This window comes from Microtus oregoni, unplaced genomic scaffold (assembly GCF_018167655.1).
Source record: "Microtus oregoni isolate MIOR12 unplaced genomic scaffold, Mior012 000047F_ref0000412, whole genome shotgun sequence".
NCBI lineage: Eukaryota > Metazoa > Chordata > Mammalia > Rodentia > Cricetidae > Microtus > Microtus oregoni.
Genome location: NW_024543221.1, coordinates 11,814,137 through 11,833,616, shown reverse-complemented (window position 1 = coordinate 11,833,616; position 19,480 = coordinate 11,814,137). Strand labels below are relative to the sequence as shown.

General features: G+C 43.2%; 1 protein-coding gene across 6 annotated transcripts in view; it reads right to left on the bottom strand.

Annotated features, from left to right (window-relative positions):
• Positions 1-19,480, bottom strand: part of Esrrg (estrogen related receptor gamma) — a 608,081-nt gene that overhangs the window by 263,464 nt on the left and 325,137 nt on the right. The window contains exon 1 of one of the 6 annotated variants that reach the window (XM_041635232.1): positions 7,952-7,969. The exons of the other annotated variants lie outside the window; for them this stretch is intronic. The gene's annotated coding sequence lies outside the window, so the exon portion shown is untranslated. Of the gene's footprint in view, positions 1-7,951; positions 7,970-19,480 lie in introns of those variants that run through there. 6 annotated transcript variants of the gene reach the window in all.

Genomic DNA, 19,480 nt, shown 5'->3' with positions numbered 1-19,480 from the left:
AGACAGTCAGAAACACAATGTGAGATAGTCAGTCCAACCAGAACTGCAGGATTGCAAAGGCAATTTCCAGAGCTCAAGTACAGGGTGGAGGTACGGAGTTCCTCCAAAGCCCTTATCATCCCTCAACTCCAGCATCCTCAAAGGATTCAGCACTTTGAGTAGAAGTCACACATAGCTACTTTCACAATGTTCAAAACCATCACAGCCTGGAGAAAAGCAAAAAATCTTCCAGACAGATGGAGCTTGACCTGTGTCCGTGGTAGAGCACAATGCGACATAAAGCATGCTCTGACACAAAGACACCAAAGATGAAGGACCCGATTCCTCTCCTGACATAATTGTTAAGCTGTTCAAGTTTAGTTTCTGTAATTCTCAACATTGTAGAGCAAAATCTTTTGCTTGAAAGGGTCATGCTATTTGCCAGTAGCCTCAGAGAAAGTTTTATGAAGCAGGGCGGAACGATGAGTTATTTTTCTCTCAACAACATCTTCTGGCTTTGGAACTGGATTCCCAAATAGCTGAGTGACCTAGCCTGGTGTCATATTACCCAAAGAGCAGCTAAGAAATGTGCTGGAACAGCAGCAGCACACCAGGGACTCACTCATTCTTTCTCTCTCTCTCTCTCTCTCTCTCTCTTTCTTTCTTTCTTTCTTCCTTTCTTCTTTCTCTCTCTCTTTCCCTGCCTTCCTTCCTTTATCTCTTCTTACCCTTTTACCTTTTTAAAAATTAGTTGATACTTGGTATTCTGGAAAAAGAACTAAAGAAGTAACTATTGGGAGAAAAATCAACTTTATTGTTTTCATAATTTATCCTTTAGTTGTCTATGAATCTGTATATTTCTTGTTATTTCCAGGTTATCATGCCATCGCTTTTGATGCCCAATAAGGTTACTAAGGGGCTTAACCTGGCCCCAAGCTGACCACTTAGATATTTAAATTTTAGACAGAAAAATATAACTGGCAGTTAGAGTAAAAAGCTCAATAAATTCTTGGTCTCGTGGCACACGCCTTTAATCCCAGCACTTGGGAGGCAGAGGCAGGTGAATCTCTGTGAGTTCAATACTAGCCTGGTCTACAAAGTAAGATCCAGTCTAGGCAAGGTTATATAGTGAGACTCTGCCTCAACAAAACAACGAACAAACCAAAAACAACCAAAAATAAATCAACAAACAAAACTCAATAAAGGAATCTCAGTCAAGAAAAAAATTCCCTTAAAATACATATATTTTCTGTAACACTCATAGTCAAATAATACTGTTCACTGTTTTGGTTTTAGTATGTAGAAATTTAAAAATTGGATTGGTTTAGAAAGCAGATAAACAGCTCACAATGAGATCCATGCATTTTACACACAGATAGAACCTGGTTTAACTTGAAACTTCACCTAGAAAACCCATAAACCAGTTCAAGAAGCATCTAGTATTGTCAACTCTGTTCAAAGCATATTGAGGCACAATTAAAGATGAATGCGTACATCTTGTAAGAGCTGAGTTGCTTCAGAGTGCAATAACCAAGATTTGAAAAACATATTCTTTCTGATATTAGGTCCAACACAGATGGCTTGTTCACTTTTTAGAAAGTTTGGTGGAAGTTTTCTGTCACTGGCAACCACAAAGGAGCTCTTCCGCTCCCTGCTTATCCCTCTGGGAGGTGAACGGTATGTGAAGTAATCAGAGAAAGCATTCCAGCCCCTCTGAAGATGATGATTTAGCTCATGTCACGAGTCTATACTCAGGGCCACAGTTTAGCTCATGTTCAAGTGCTGCTTTATCATACATGTGAAGGCACACGAGGTTTCACACATGGTTTGGCTGGAGGTTCTGAAGGGCAAAAGCCATGGAAGGTTTCCTGTGCCATCTATGGTGTCGCCCTCCCATCCTCTGACTTATGAATGAATGTCTATGACTCAACCACAAAGCTGTCTCCCTCCCCGCTGCACACGGAGACGAGGGTGCCTCCCTGAAGACAATGTCATGGCTAAAGCCACTACTTCTAAACAGAGCCTGTGACGTCACACACCGAAATACGTGCTGTCTACACTAGTGACCAGGGCTGTAACACACTGTGAAAAGGACCTCCCTCTGACTGAACTGGGTCTAGAGGGGAACATGGAGACGATTAATTAAGGCAAGGAGAAAGAGAACTGTTATCTTAACTTTTCATTGTTGTTGCACTTTTCACTTGTACTGTTAAGAAAAAAGAAAATGGAAATAATATTGTCTTTAGACTTTAACCTTTGGGTTTTCTATTGACTAGATAGCTTGGTGCCTTGGATCTAAGACCAGGTCTCCCCACATTATGTGGGTACGTAGACTCCTCCCGTTAGTTACATCCATAACGTGTTGTATAGCTGAACATGACGTCTACATGGGTGACATGTTTTGTCTGCCCAGTAAACCTTCAGCCTCACTACCATCAACCTCTTCCCGTGAATGTAGTATGTCTTGTGCTTCTGAGACACGTGACTCTGTTCTCAACTGCTCACACTGACGTCAGAAAGCTTCACAAAGAATAACATCATTTGTGTCTTTTTTTTTTCCAAATGTATGTGTGTAGGATGTTCTTGCATGTGTGACTCTGAGTTCTGTGTGGGCACCCACATACAGGGACACAGGCACACATGTGGACATGCAGGTGGACACGCATGTGGAGGTCAGAGGCTGATGTCAGGTGTTTCCCAGAGTTCACTGATTTAGTCTAGCTAGCCAGCTTGCCCCAGGGAAGCACTGTGTCTACCTGCTGAGAGCTGTGCTTACAGGACGGCCACCAGGCCCTTCTGCCTTTAACATGGGTTCTGAGGATCCAGACTCTGATGTCACGCTTGAGGGATACACACTTTATCCACTGTGCCATCTCCCTAGCTTAGAAACGTCATATTTTTAATAAGTATTTTCATCCATTTACCACCTACTTCTTCCCTCACTACTACGGTCTACACTAAGGCTGCTGGCTGCCTAACGAACACCAAGGAACAAGATTCCATCTTGCCACTTCGCTTCTCACCTTGAGTGTGTCCGACTCAGCCAGTCTGATCATCTTTCAACAGGGAGCTATGGCTGCTCCTCTATGAAAATCTTTGGAATACCTTGCTGTTCTCATTAGATGAGGGCTGAGCTACTTAAAGTGTCCCTACAAGTCCCCTTTGTCCTGGCCTACGCCCCGCTGCAGAACCCTCTCTCATGACTGTGCCCAGCATTCTTGCTAGGAACAAACACACCAGCTGCCAGCGGGAGATCACAATCCTCCGGCTCTTTCCTTCCTGCCATGTACTGACTACTTAGTCATCCCAACACCAACGTGCCCCGACTTATCCTAGCTCTCCGTACCTCCAGGGCTGAGTTAGGCAAAACCCAGGGATCTCCAAGGGTCTCCAACTATCCCTGTGATGGCACTTCACCCATTGACGTAACTGTCTGATCTTGTGTCTGCATCCCTCCCTGGACTTCAGACTCTGAAAGGTTTGGATGGCGTCTCGCTCACACCCATCCTGTGCAGGCGAACACAGCTCCCACTATGATTTATTATATGGGCTAAGAACGCACTAAACGGCAGTTTCTCAAGGTGGTGGTCCATTTGAATATCAAACAGACTGGCAAAGGAAAACCTTGATGTATGGTTGGGAAGGAATCCTTTAGCATTTGGGAGGTAAAGGAGTAGTCCAGGACCTCCGGAGAATATCAGAAGATGTAATGAGAATAACCCGAAGAATCCCCCTGCTGCAGCAGAAGGGGAAGGTGCCGAGGCTCCTGGGAATGACTGAAAGAGGAGACATTGCCAGGAGCTGGGTCTGATGGGGAGTAGCGGCTCACAAATGTTCACATCAGTTGAGAAGAACATGCTCTAAGAACATACATGAGGGCTTACGAGATCAGAAGATAAAAAGGGCCCCGCCAGGCTGTTTTCACTGGAGGCTCGTGTCCACATCCAGCCATCCCCTCACCTTTTGAAGTTTATCTATCATTGCTTTGAATTTATCCTTCTTTCTTTCGGGTCAGGTACCACTGGCATGATCAACGAGAAAGGACATAATTCACCCAGGGAGCCTCCTATTCAGGCTGTAATCGGTGGTGACGCATTTTGTGACGGTTCCGTAGAAAGGATGACCATCGAACATAAAACACATTGTATATTATGGGGTAATAGAATATCCAGCACTACACATCATCCCCTCCTGCGGTGGGAATCCAGAATTTAAGGCCATGAGCTATGGCAGGCAGAGGTAAAGATAAAATCCTACCTAGCAACTCAGCCCGTTGCCCATCAGCAGCTGGGCAGTCCATGACGAGGCAGTTCAACATGAAGACTCTTTGCAGGACCTTAGAAGGGCCTCTATGAACCTGCAAGATACCCAAAGCAGCGTCTAGGGGTTCATCTCAGTTTTTATAGCATTTATTTTGCCAAAGAGGATTTTCTTTGTAGCATATTACAGACTATTACAAATGACTGGTAAGACTTGTGTGCAGCGTTATATAAAGAAACATAGTCCTGGAATCAGTTTGATTCTGGAGTTGCATCCCATTTCTGAATAATAACACTCTGATGTGAGACTCAAGGCCATCATGGTACCCAAGCCTTTAAAATGGGATTCTCATATTAAATAACTGTCACAGTCCCCACCCTGCCCACAACCACACCACGACGTGAGCCAAGTCATTCATGTCTTGCCCCCACTTTGCCTGCACTATTACACCTAAAACTCTGATGACTCAGAAGACCATTGCCCTGAAAAGCCACCCCGCTGTTCTGTGTGTGGGCTAGTGTTACCGAACGGCACAGAGACTTCTATCCCACTTGGCCTCCCAGGCTGATGCTAACCCACATCTATGGAGAAAGCAGGTATCGGCAGTCAAACCTAGCAGTGCCTCAAGCCAGAAACCCAAACCTTGGCTGCCTTTACCTTCACAGTCCTTGTCTCTCTCTGCAAATTAGTCACCAGAAGAGCAATAATAAGGAGAAATCTGAAAGCCACGCGAGTAGCTGGTCTCAGATCTGTGCAACTTTAAAAAAATTCATCAAACAGGGATTATTGAAGGTTGTCATAACTTGGCTCCTCGGGAACAGCTTTTGATATGTGTGTGCAGGGGGCTACTCCACAGTGTTCTTACAAAAGGAATGGTGAAAAAGGCGACATGGGCAGGTGAGACATTCACGTGTAGCACAGTGGTTCCCAGGGAGAGCTCCAAAGCACAAATGAACCCTGAAAGTTGTTTCTGTTTGAGACAAAAGAGCTGATGCTTTTATACAGACTGGTCATTAGTGCCCCAGAAAGGACGCTCTTTGGGAAGGGGTCAGTCCTTTAGAAGAGTTCAACTGGAGATGCTGGCCAGCTTTAACTGATATATCTACAACACAATCCTACACTCTAGGCCTGGAGAACATTTCTGAAGAGGCGCAGAAGGATTGTAGAAGATTATAGGAACCAGAAGCCCGAGACACCTGCTGTAAGAGAGTCTCCTAGAAATGATAGAGAAACGGATCTATGACATCTTAATAACATGGCTGTTCAAAGAAGACCTGAGCAACAGCTGTACCAGTAGGTATGCCAAAGCTGATGGAGGAAAATCTCACATGGCCCCAGTCCTAGGTGAAGAGCTCTAGCTAATCAATGACCTGCCGAGAGAGGGAAGGAGCCCCAACAGGTTATTCAGTCCCATGAGGTAAGCCCTAGACATATATTCCTACATGACTCAATAGGCTCTGTGTGTGTATGTGTTTTAGTGTGTGTATGTGTGTGTGTTTGTGTTGTATGTGTATATGTGTGTATATATGCTTGTGTGTGTGTGTTTATGTACATGTGAAAATAAAGTGTAGCAGGTATTGTGAGGGCCTGGAGAAAGTGGGAGGATTTAGAGGGGGAGAGGGAGAAGAAGAAATAATTTATATAGACAGCTCATGCATGAAATTCTCAAAAATAGAAAGAAGATAAAAATGAAAAGCTTATGATGCTGTCTTCTAAAAGTTGTATTATTTACAGACTTATATTTTAATAGCTACACACACACACACACACACACACACACACATCTTCTTCCTGGCTATTTAGTCTCAAACACCAAGCAAATTATAATTATCTTAGAGATTACAAAAGCAGAGGCAATATTCATACAGGTGGCTATAAGAAGGTAGACAAGACGGCTAGGATTCAGATTCGGCACTGGGGGAGCGGCACTGAACAAATGGCTTTCTCCCGAAGAGTCCACTTCTGCGCGCTGGAGATGCCAGCGCACCACTCCGTCTGTGTGAAAGATCAAATGAGATGGCCCATGGAAGGTCACCGACTCCACCGCATCTCCCCCACAGCACGGAGCTGCACCACCGACTGCTTCCTCCCCTTTCCTGCCTTCTACAGAAACTAGTTAAGGGATCAGTAAAGGGATCTGCTAGTGAAAGTTAAAAGAAAGAAAGAGGAGAAGTGGGCATGTTCTGCGGCTCAGATCTATAGACAACAGAGTGGAAAGAGCAGGCAAAGAGACCACAGCTCATCCGCCATAGCCAGCAATGAAACCTCCATACCAGTTGACTTTTTTTTTTTTTTTTTTTTTTGGTTTTTCAAGACAGGGTTTCTCTGTGGTTTTGGAGCCTGTCCTGGAACTAGCTCTGTAGACCAGGCTGGTCTCGAACTCATGTTTGTATCAATATCACTAGGGACTCTCACTCACATTGTGGATTCCAAGCTTAAGAAATGTAATTTCAGAGCAACAGAAGCCCCACCACAGGGCTGACATCTCCAAAATAGAAAATGCATCTATGGGTAAGCTTTTAAAGAAGGTGTAAGCTGCAACTCTTCTGAAAGAACTGCTCAGGTGGACCCTGAAATGGTGGGTGGGCAAAGTTTAGTCAACACCCACTGGGAGGGACTGCTCACAGAATCCGAGGTGTACAAATTTGCTAACCACTAAGATGGGTGCTAGTCACACATGGTCTTTTCAGTGGTCACAGGAACTGAGCGTCTCTGATCATTGTCATCTTTTACCTCAGGGAAAAGCACAGAGGAGAAGACGTGGGACACCTGTGCTGTTAGTGCCACTGCTGTGCGCTAAGATCAGTTTTCTCCCTATTAGACCAAGCCTCGCAGTGGCAATGGCGTTCTGCAGAAGAGAAAGGAGCATCCAGAGGAAAGACAGAATCGCCAGGAGGGAATCTGGAGGGAAGTCCCCAGATGCAGAAGCTTTCTCACAGGCCCTAAGTCCTCCCTGGGTTGTCAGAAGTCTTCTCAGAAAAGGAGCCTTTTCACATTACGTGTTTGTGACTCAATGTTTAGGCTTCCTTTAAGATCAACACTTTAGCAATCGGGGTCCCCTAGCTTTTATCTCAGTACCAAATTTAATCAGCGAGTACATTGTAAAGAAAATGATTTTGCAATTCCACCTAACACTGTACACCAAGCATTTCCACCTTAAACCCCAGGTAATCGCAGTAAGCAGTATCAGTAGCCTACCACAGATAAACCACACTGTGGGCAATGGATTCATAGACAAGAATAACAGGCTACTATTTTAATTTTTATACTGGACTCATTATTTCACTCAGAAATTATTTATTAAGCTTCTATGCTGCGGTCCTTTGCTTAGCCTTAGAGAGACAACCGGAGTGGGGGGATCAAGAATAATAATCTCTTGCCCTCTGTCCCAGTCCTTGTTGAAGAGTAAGAATAATTTAGTAAGCATATTTAGCTTTTTTTTGCTTCAAGAACATCAGTTTATTCTTAAAATGCAGATAATAAATGCATATTTTCAAGCTTTCAACATAACCTTCTTATTTTCCAGCACCCAGTAAGAGATCTTACCACACAAACACGCACTGAATGGGGGCCATCAACAGTTCAGTTAATATTTTAATTTGAGGGCCTCTGTACTCCAATTGCTAACTCAACACACTGCCGTGGTTCAAAAGAGCTTAAATCCTAGTGGGCTGATTCAAGTAAGTAGAAACAAGTTGGTCAGCATACATACCCCCCTGGAGCCCCAGTGCAAAAGAGACCACCTTTCCATGCACAAATATGCCCCTCTTCGCTTCTGCCTCCTCCTGTAGCAACCTAGGAAAACCAAGCGTGCAAGTCGGTGAGACAAAAATCAGAGAGGAATGGAACACCTGACTCTTTAGCTGATTTCTAGATGATTCCCAGGAACTGTTAACGTGCAGAGCAGGAGACAGACTGTCCAGGTTCATATCTGTGTCCTGCACAGTGTAGACACACACCATGGGCAAATGTTGGCGAATGCAAGGTGACATTCCCCTGAAAACTCTGAAAGTCATCAACTCTTACTGGAGGTCACCTAACCTTGCTGGCACCTTGGCTGAAAAAAGAAGTGTTTAAAAAAAAATCAACCCTAATGAGCTTTTAAACAACAAAGTCTCTCCTTGCAAATTAATTATGATCTACTATTTCTTAAGCTTTAAACAAAAGAAAGGCGTGGTTTCACATCTATTTCTGTTATTTGCAATATTTGCATGAGAGCAAACAGGAACAGATTGCAAAGGCCTTGGTTTTTAGACAAAACACAGAGGCTCTTAAATATAATAAGGCTAGTGGGATTGTCCTTTAAACGCCTCTGGTATCTGGGCCCAGGGACAGACCTGCACTTGTTACGGGATGACAGAGTAAGCTACTCATGGCAATGCCACTTGTGAGTAATGGCACAATTCCTGCCTTCTTGGGCTGTTAAGTATTTTCTCTCCGTCTCTGTCTTTCCCCGTATATATTAATATCTAATTTCCATGTTGGTTATCAAAATGCAGGCAAACAGTTTCTCCTATTGCACAGGGAAGATAGAGGGCATCTCAGAAACTCCAGGGGAATTCGCACCTCAATCATGCTCTAACATTGATTTATGAGAATCAATATGCATTTTTGCAAACAATCTTTTAGCTCCTTTTTTTTCTAAGTTAGCACTTAGCAGCAGAATTAGGTCATTTTCATTAGAACGAGCCTCTGATTAACTAGTTCTTTATTTAAAAGAATACAAGCCCTGCTTCCAAGAATGTTAGAACATTTCGTCAATAGTTCAGAACGGGGCTAACGATCATCGCTAATGAAAGCCCCGTGCACATTTGAAATCTCTGTGCTGCTCCTTTTATCAAACTCTGGGATGCTAGCAAAAATAGTTTGTAGGCATCAGTCTCTCCCTTCGTATAAGTAAAGCAAGCATGACCCCCAAAAATAATAGGAGTATTCCATCTTTCAGTCTAGTGTGACTTTGGAGGAAATAAGTTTCCTTCTGTTTTTACCTCATTAAGAAAACTTTCTTGGAAATGAAGAGAAGACCCAGTGGTTAAGAAAGCCTTCTGCTCTTGTAGAAGACTGGAGTTCGGACCCTGGTACCCACACCTGGCAGCTCACACTCATTTATATCTCCAGTTTCAAGGGATACCATGCCACTTTTGGCCTCTGGAGACACCCACAGGTACACACACACACACACAAATACATTCACACACATACACACTAATAAAACATAAAAATATATATTCATAAAAACCTCTTAGTTAGATGCCTCTTGCTCACTAGAAATAATACCATGCACAGTATTAGGTAGATGAGCAAAAGAAGGCATGGATTCACTTTAGCTCCCCTCTCCTCCCCAACAATAGTTACTGGGCATCTTCTGGAGTATTGCTGGGGTATGAGGATCCTTTGGGAACACATTGCCCATGATTCTGATATGACTTCTAATAGAGCCTGAAGAACGTATTTCCTTACATTGAGGGACATATGTGTCAATTAGCTCTTAAGTGCCTCCCATTCCATAAGAACGGTGCATTTGGTAGGAGGCTGATTCTAATGGCCAAAGTCCAGGCGGATGCCCGTGGAAGCTACGCTGTTTTATAAGCTGTATGATGACCACCTTCCATGAACTCAGCATTAACAAAACGAGCTTCTCAACATCAAGCTCCCTTAGAAACTGTCCAGCGCTCATCACTGACCTTTAATTAAAATGAAAAGCTTGGATTATCTTTACCCCATAGGAAATCATATTGCCTGTTCCTGCCTTTCTGTTTCTATTATGTACTTAGAAATACATCTCACCAAAGCTGAGTCACTCGGGCTCACAATTCCACAGGTTCCCTTGGTGGCTCCTGTCTCCACTGGTCACACATTCATAACAGACATCTGACCTCAGGGTTCCTTCCTTGGGGTCTCATCACCAGGGTGATTTCTAGAGATCAGACTGCCTCGAAAGGGGTCTATAAGCACAGTGTTCACAGGGTCCTTGCCAAAGCTTCCCCTGGTGATATGGTTAAGTTTTCTGGTTTGAGGTCACTCTTAAACATTCCCCATCACTGGATTGGACAATGTCTTACATATGTCTCAACTCATCAGGAAGAGAAGAAAAAAAGAAAAAAAATGAAAAGGTAAAGATAGTTGAGGTTCCAAATACCATATCATACTAACTTGTATTCCATTGTAACTCCCACGAGTGAGTCCATTGGGATTTGGGGGAACTGGGCTTGTTTCACACAGTGCCTCTTGCCTTTGCTTCTCCATGTCTTCCTTCACAGAGGTTTTCGTTGGCTAATTAAAATCATACCCTAGTAAACAAAACCATTAAAGGCTGCCCTGGTAGAACCAGAGGTCTGTATAGCACGGGCTAAGCATGCAAAGATTTGCAGTTCAAGTCTTAACACCAAAAACAGAGAAGAAAATCTGTATGTCTTCACTCTCTGTGTGAATATAAAGTTTCTGACATTTCATCAGACTCCCTGAGAGCCCCACCCTATCACACATACCTGACATTTGTCTCCTTTCCATGTTTAGATTTTCCTAATGACTTCACTGCTTTTATCCACTTAAATTATCATGAATATTTCCATGATCCTAGAATTAATTTTGCTCAAAAAATTTTCTCTTTTTACCTAATTGCAACTCTGGTTTGGGATTAAAGTAAGTTCTTTGCCAAAACCTTCATTTTTTTCCCACAGTCACTATACACTTGGTTCACGCATCACACATTATCATAAAAATATTATGTGTTGGAGGTGAAGCTAAGTCAGCTTCAGTTTCCACCTAATACAAACAAATCCCAGGTAGGGTGATGCATACTTGTAATCCTAGCATTGGGGAGGCAGAGACAGGAGCTCAGGACCATCCTGCAGTATACGCCAAGTTTGGGGCCATCCTGGGCTACAGGAGACCCCGAGAAATATTGATACAATTGATTTCATTAGACAAAGGAGCAAACACCCACTCTTGTTAAATACTTAAGTACATACAGAGTAGTAGACTCAAATTCTGTGATCCAAGAGAGTTTTCAGAAGGCATTTTGGCTATTTCCCATGGTCAGACCAGACAGACACATACGGATGGATTTATCTCAGCTTCCTAAATGAAGAATTAGAACACAGGTAATCAGGTCAAGGGCTCAGTGAACGCACATCATTTAAAAAGACGACTTCTTGGCCCCAGCTTCTTCCCTTCTCTTTTCTTCGGCACCCCAGCCCCCCAACAAAAAGCTTACCAGCTGGTGAGTTTCTGTGCTATTACTTCATGGAAATGCTAGTATTATTTAACATTAAAAATAAAAATCGCACTCAAGCAAGTGCTGAATTATTCATGGACTCTGATTTTACATAATTTGGCCATCCCTCTCTTTATTGCTATTTCAGTCTTCATCGCTAAACAATTCTTTCCTAGGTCCACTTCGGATCCCTGCGAACAAGGAGATAACACTTGCAGAATGTTCTTCTGACATGATGTTCGGAGCTGATGTCCAAACATTTGCAGCTGAAGCCTCAACAGCTCACAAACAGCTGGGGAGACCCACAGTGCCCAGAATGAAAGAAAAAAAAAAATCAAACATTAACAAGGCCATTTTTATTTTTTTTAAATCAACTTTCTTTAGAATTGGAAAATCTGTAGTGTCACAATAGCTACCAAAATTGAACCATCAGAAGACAGCCTTGAGGGCTCACATTGTCACTCTGTACTCCCATCGCAAGTGCACACCAACCTAAGACATGATTTAAAATATAATTAAGAATCTTAATGGGACTCGAGCCTTAAATGGTACTAATGGGCACTCTAGGCCTCTGTTGAGAGCACGGCAGGGTAGAGAAACAGGATGCAGCTCGCTCTTCTAGTAGCCACAACCAAGGGCTACTGTGGTCAACATTCAAGACCTCACAGCCTTAGGGACAGTTGGCCCTGGCCTGGAACTTGTTCAAGACTGAACTTCACAAGAATTCTGCTCAGAGTGTGGGGGTGGGGAGGGTGGGCAAGCCTCAGCAACTGTACCCGGGAAAGCAGGAGAGACAGTTGTACAGTGAAAACAACCAAGTCAGCTGCCGGGAACTGCCTGCCTGAGCAGAAGAAGGGGGTTCTTAAAAAAAAAAAAATCACTGTTTTTGTTTTGTTCATTTCTAACATATAATTTTTTTTTTTTAGCTAATCATTAATGTTAAGTGGCTAGAAGTGGCAGCTAAGCCTATGTGGTGGCATTTTTCAAATGTTTGCTGTTAAGTGTGAGAACGAGAGAGAGGAAAAAAAGAAACAGATGCGAAATACTATAATGAACCAACATGTTCTATTTAAAAACTGTTTGTCAGCTGTAGTTAAGTTGACACTGCGAGCCTAGCAACAAATCATAACATTTTGCAGGTTTTCCTGCATGCTTGAAGCAGCCACAGCACATGCTCGCCCAGATCCCAGGGGTGGGCGTTTAGGAATGGCAGGATGGATGGGGTGGAGTGGACACACGAGACCCCCTGCCTCCTCACAGGTCAGCCACTGCAGAGGGTTTCCAATGGGCTGCGAGCGGCCCAGCAGTACTGAGGGATCCCCGTTTGCCTGAGCGCTCAATTTTGGATTCCACTTAAGAGATGGGTGCCGTGCAAGGACCAAGTCGCCCACCAGCTTGTCTCTGAGGTTTGTGTGTGTGGAAATGAGCTAAGGCAAAGGATGCAGAAGGAATTTGATTTCAGAAGCGAAAATCATAGAGAAAAGGGATGAAGATGTATAAAGATAAATCATATGATTTCATGAATGTGAAGTGACCTACTGTGTGTTTAGCTCTGCACTAGGAAATGTGGGGCTAACCTAAGTGATAGGGGACTATCAAGATAGCTCAGAGAGTGAAGGGTGGCTTAGACAGAAAACGATACTTAGTGCCACACTGGAAAACTTGAGTCCCCTCTCCAGGGCTTCTGTGGCAGAAGGAGAGAACTGACCTTCACGAGTTGTCTTCTGACCTCCATGCACACATTATGATGTGTGTGCACCCACTCACACATAAATAAATGTAGTAAGTTTTAAAGAGAAAATATTTTTAAAAATCTGCTTGACACATTAAGACAGTAACATAAATATATACACGACACGCATGGGTCCAGTTATACGGAATCCAAATGCTAAATTAAGCAAGTAGTAAAAAGGAGCTGGGTAATCCACAAATAAGTAACAATTTTGTCTCTTTAATGCCCACGCATGAGTGCTTCTTATCAATAATCTCAATTTCAGTCTGTTTTCCTAGACCCATTGGAGTCAGCTGGATAAAATTAACTGAATGCACTGTCTATGTAGAAATGCCATTAAAGAGTAGAAAATGCAGCCCCTAAGGCCCATTTGTTAGAGGCCAGCTTACCAGCCTTTAACTACAGGAAGATGGTGGAACCTTTAGGTGATGTGGGATGTGCTTCTGTATGTGTGGCGCTTTAATTGGTTGATGAATAAAGCTGTTTTGTTCAATGGTGTAGCAAAGTAGAGCAAGGTGGGAAATCCAAACAGAGATAGAGAGGAGTAGGCAGAGTCAAAAAGACGCCATGCAGCCTCCAAAGGAGTAACATGTGACACCAGTAAGCCACGGCCTTGCAGCAATACACACGTTAATAGAAATGGGTTAGTTAAATTGTTAGAGCTAGCCAGCAAGAAGCCTAAGACACTGGCCAAACAGCGTTGTAATTACTATAGTTTCTGTGTGATTATTTGGGCCTGGGCAGCTGGAAAACGAAAGCACACCCTTTGTTTCTATTTAGAAAGTGGGGCCTAGCAGAAGAAGCTATGCCATTGGGGTGAGTGTGGAAGGTGTTAGGATCTGGTCCCTTCTTTTCCTTCCCCCATTTCCCATTCTCCAAAAGAAGGTGAAGAGGCCTCCTTGGGCAAGGGTTTCTCCCATGTTGCCCTGAGATTCTACAGAAGGAAACCTTCCTCCTTATAGGTGAGTCATTCCCAGTATTTTGTTGGAGTAACAGGACACAGCATCTCACACTACTCTGCACAGTGGCTGTTCAAGCTGCCTGCTGAATGAACTCACACACGTGAATGCCTGAGGAGCTTCTGGAATCCTGTGTCTTCATTTCCCAAAGGTGCAAATGACAGTCTGAAGTGCCGGCGACTTCCCTAGTTCTCTGGCAAAGCTGAGCCATGTGGGCTCCTGGTCCTAGGGCTCTTCACAGTCCCACAATTCTTTGTGGTCAGGTAAGCAGTCGGACTATAGGTATATAGTCTGTGGTACAGGGATGTGAGATAATGCTCTTGTACACTGTAAAGATTTGTCACTCATATTGGTTTAATAAAACAATGATTGGGTAGTAGCCAGGCAGGAAGTATAGGTGGGACAACCAGACTAGGAGAATTCTAGGAAGCAGAAAGGAAGTCAGCTGCCAGTCAGACACAGAGGAAGCAAGATGAGAATGCCTTACTGAGTAAAGGTACCAAGCCATATGGCATATAGATAAGAATTATGGGTTAATTTAAATTGTAAGAGCTAGTTAATAATAAGTCTGAGCTAACAGGCTAAACAGTTTATAATGAATATAAGTCTCTGTGTGTGTCTTTGGGACTGAACAGCTGTAGGACTTGGTGGGACAGAAACTTGTGTCTATAGTACAGGACTTGCCTAGTGTGAATGAAATCCTGGGTTTGATCTCCAAGAAGCAAAGTAAGAAAGGTGAGAGGAAGAAAAGAAGGAAGAGAAGAAATAGGGATGTTTCAAATTCAAACCATAGTGTAGAAGAAAGGCCGCTAGATTTGCCAGCCTTCACAGCCATACCCAGGCAGCCATTGCTCTTCCTCTTCCTCTTAAAAACATGTTAACTCCTGTTGTCTGAATCCCAACTAGACGGAATCTCCCAGCCTAGCCACCAGTGGAACTCCCAGAAAACTTCTCCGACTTACAGAGAAAGATCTGCACCCTAATTTCACTCTTGTCTTCTCTCCTTGGCTAGAATGATCTAGGCCAGATACAACCTTAGAAGCCATGAATGTTTCTTTTTACCCCATTATTAATCAACATTCCTGCTGCTTAAGGGTGACAGTGTTCATAACTTAAGTAGTAAGCTATGCTAAGAGGAATCTGCATTTCACAGACCAGCATGGAATTAGAAAGACTTTCCTTTGGAGAACACTGGCAAACATCACCTTCATTGCAAAGACACTCACTGAATAGGATCAATATCTTGGGCCAGAGATCCTCCCATCCCCAATAGCACTCAAAGAATGATTTTAAAAATAATTCTGAGACTCGTTGTATATGAAAGTATTCTTTCTATCACAAATAATTAGCATTTATGTCACGACCCTATCATTTCTATTACACTACCAGTAAGAACAAGCAAATAAACAAAAAAGAAAAAAACGACGGAAGCTTAAGAAAGTCAGTTAACCTAAGTGTTTGAGAAAAACTTCAGAACTTGGATAAAACAGACAAATAATATAGACTTTCAGTTCCATTTTGAGGACATTTAGGCCTCAATAATTTATAAAATATTTTGATAAAAACCTAAATCCACCAATTCTCTCCCTTCCCTCATTTCCTTTCTTGATCCTATTTCTTCTGCTTTCCATCCCCTCCCTGTCTTTGTTCTCCTTTCCTATCCTTCCTTTCTTACCTCCTCTTCCCTCCCCTTTCCTCTCTTTTCTCCCCTCTCCTCCTTCCCTCTGCCCTTCCCTTCTCTCCTTCCCTCGCTCTTTCTCCTCTCCCATTTCTTTCTCTTCCCAACCTCTTTCCTTAACTGCAATCAATCTCATAGCTACCAACTAGATTTTCTTCTCATTTTCAGAATAAGAAACATATAGAGAAAATTATTTGCAAACTCTAAGAGAATTGGTTCTGGTTTCCTGGTGTGACAATAATCATCACATCTTATTAGTGGCATTTGTGTTTAAAATTTCTAATTTAAAACAGAATACTATAATAACTTTATGACTTCAAGGACCTAAGTACATGCTGTCAGTATTTTTCATTTTTTCTGGTATACATACCTGTGCATAGTTTGCTAAATACCCTGTTTTGTATGATGTTCTGAAAGTGGCCCGTGTCATTCAACCAGATCTTGTGTGATAAAGAACTGGCAGTTAGGCTGGCCTTAGTTCCAAAACAGTAATGATGCTCTTTCTTCTCTTCCCTCCAGACAGTACTCTTCTTTTAGAAAAGAAACTTCCCTATTGACTAACGTGTATGTGTGTGGCATGCATGTGTGTGCACGCATGTATGTGCATGCATATGAGTTTTTGTGTAGGCATATGTGGCATGCATGTGTTTATGTGCATGTGTGTGCACGAATATCTGCATATGTGTAGTATATGTGTGTGCATGAATATGTGTGTATGCACATGCATATTTGTGCACAAGCATGCATATGCTCATGAAGGCCAAATCTCCTGGAGGTGGAAGTGGTCATGAGCCTCCCCATGTGGGTACTGGGAACTGAACTTGGGTTCTAGAAGAACATTAAGAGCTCCTAACCTCTGACCACTCTCTCCTGTCCCACAGCTATTACTCTTTATAGAATTCCAAGCTCTGCACTAGGATAGAGCAGAGGCAGGCCAGGGGAGACAAGCTGCTTTGGGTGTGAGAGCTCCCAACTATGGCTTCAAAGACAAATATTCACAAGAAATAGAAAGTTAAGGATGGATCTGCTCAGGTACTTCTCATGAGGCACATATGGAAGAAGGGCATGAAGAAAACACACGCAACATTCTAGAATACTTCCCCAGATTGAATGTATGCTGTTTTATCAAACATTACAGAAACATCTCCAGTTCCACAGAGGAGAAGAAACATACCATGGAAGACGCCACGTTAGTCTAAATCGGGAGCGGTGGTACAGATGCACCAAGGTTTTCCTAGCTCCCAGCAACCCCTGCTTTAAGGCAGTGGTAGACCAGGAAAATCTGTTCTGATGCCACAGTGCATCAGCTGATTCTTCCAATCTAGCCTCTCATGCTGACCCCACTGCAACTTCCACGAGATTCCACGGCCGCTCAATGGGAAAGCAGCGCTGCTTCATCCCTCTACACTGCTGAAGGGAAAACCTAAGCTTTTGCCTTTTTTGTGAAATCAGAGTGGCAGCAGATGAACTTCAGACTGCCAACGTGACAAACCCCTGCACTCAACCAGAACTAGCATCTGTATCCAGAACAATGTTCTAATTTTTTTTCCATTTTAAAAATGTCTTATTTATTCTTTGAGGATTTCCTACAACATATTTTGGTCATATTCAACCTCGCCCCAATCTCCTGCCAGACTCACGGCCCCTTCCCTACTCACCCAACTTGGGGTCTTCTTCTGTTTTATCCCATCATGTACAATTTGTATGGCTATATATTCTTGGATGCGTGGCCCTCCACTGGAACATAGGCAACCTAGCAAGAGCTACACTCTTAAAGAAAACTGACCCATCCTTCATCTGCCACTTCCACCTGCTACTCCATCAATGGTTCAGGGTGGAACTGCATGCCCACCTCCTATCTCCATGTTGAGACTAGATCTAGCTTGAGTTTGCATGTGTCTTGGTGATGTTGTCATGGTTACTGTGAGGTCATTAGTGCAGCCGCCCTCCCTGTTCTGAACAGAGGACCCTCTGTCCTGTAGTCATCCCCAGTCCTGTCTTAGACTCTCTTTGTCTTGCATCTGCAATAATACCTTGACTAACATCTGGATCTTTTGTTTACCACATTTCTTCATTGCCTGTCTTAGAAACTGAGCAGATAGATAGCACACTATCTGGATGGTAAAGTGTTACAGCTTTCAAATTTTCTCCCAATGAGCTCCTCCTTTTCCTTCTTCCCCTGTTGCAGAGTTCCTCCCAAGACTGTAGTAGGGGTCATCTCTGGAACCAAAAGAGTAATTCAGAGGTATTGACATATCACTTCTGGGACTGGGTCATAAAAATGTTGCTGGTTCCTGTTCTGGCACCCCCTCTTCTTTCTCTCTTTTTCTTCAATCATTCTCCTGTTCAGGAGAAGGCAAGATGCTACTGTTACAAGCAGCCATATGGACAGGACTGTGTGGGAAGGAACAGAGGCCTCCAGCTGACAGCCACGGAAGGGATCTTAGGAGCAGCCCCCCTGACCCTGTAGAAGCTTTGGATGTTTGTTGTTAGTAACTTAGGGGAAATATCAGGCAGAACCATCCAGCAAAGCCTGACCACACACAACCACCTGTCCTCAGACACTTCAAAATTTGGGTATTTCTTATTTGAAGTCACTGAGTGTTCAGGTAAGTTTAATGTGGTTTAATGCTGATGACAAGGTTCTCTACAGGTTTCTGTTTCCATTTTGGTTTTCTTCTCCCATTTAGGGGTCTTGAGGATAGAAGCCATATCTTATTCACCTCTAGGACGAGCAGAAGGACTGAGGCCAACAGCAGATCCAATAACCATTTTCTGAATGAATGACTATCTCCTTCCTGTTTGTAATCATTAAAGTAAATTCAATGGCAATTACACTTCCAGACTTCTGGCTTAACTAAGGCATTTAAAAAAATTAATGTGGTTTAACTCAGAATGTGGAAAAGGGAAAAGAAAATCTAAAATGAGATCACCTTTCAGAAACTCCGATTTTTCTAATGCTCTCACCATTAAGAGTTCAATATAAATTTACAATGAGGTTCAGCGAACACTTTAGGGAAGCTTGGCCTCCTGCCTTTTCAGCATTCATGATTGCAAACTGAAACTTGGCCCAGGAGCTAAGACATGACAGCATGATGGGAAAGGCTGACGTAAGTGTGGAAGAAAGCAACTCCTGGAGGCCTTGGGCTTAGGAGACAGGAAAGTTTGAAACACAATGACTCACAGAATGCACACCTAAAGTTAAGTGTCCTTGGTAACTTACTATTACCCCTCAAACCAGGTGAATCATAGTTTTTAAATATCTACCCGTTCTTATAGTAGAAGCATTGAAACCCCTTTCCTCTGGCTTCTTTCTTTTCTTTAGAGTTTATTTTATTTCTAATTATGTGTCTGGTTGTGGGCACATTCACATTGAGTATGGGTGCCCATGGAGGCCAGAAAGGAGCTGGTTACAATTAACTGTGAGCTGCCTGAGAGTGCCGGGAGCTAAACTCTGGTCCTCTGAAGGAGCAGTGCATGCTCCTAACTGCAGAGCTGCAACTCCAGCTTGGTCTTCTAGCTTTCTGGAAGTAAACAGCATGCCACTGATTCGACTAGTCACACGCTGCGCCACAGCACAACTCGGAACTCACCCAGCTACCTTTCCCCAGTCCTCCTCTTAGACACACCAAGTCTGCTAACTGGGTTCAACTCTT